The sequence below is a fragment of the Corvus brachyrhynchos genome, unplaced genomic scaffold (genome assembly GCF_000691975.1).
Source record: "Corvus brachyrhynchos isolate BGI_N302 unplaced genomic scaffold, ASM69197v1 scaffold761, whole genome shotgun sequence".
NCBI lineage: Eukaryota > Metazoa > Chordata > Aves > Passeriformes > Corvidae > Corvus > Corvus brachyrhynchos.
This window is the reverse complement of record NW_008235993.1, coordinates 54,472-54,722: the sequence shown is the minus strand read 5'-3', so window position 1 is coordinate 54,722 and position 251 is coordinate 54,472.

The window sequence follows — 251 nt, the reverse complement described above, 5'->3', positions numbered from 1 at the left end:
CCAGTCCTGCGGTAATATTTGGTGCTGCCCGACGTGATCTGCACTCTCTGACGTGTCCTGCTGCTGCGAGCCAAGCTGAATTTCTCTAGAGATACGCTGTTCCCCTTGCCCCCCCAGGACCGGGAAGTCCGATGGGACGGAGAAATGGTGAACAGCAGCTCACAAAACGACGCTGTGGTAATGGTCTGGAAAGGTGTGTTCAGTATAATGCACACCTCCATTCCTGAAAACTCAGTTCGGGAATTATTAGA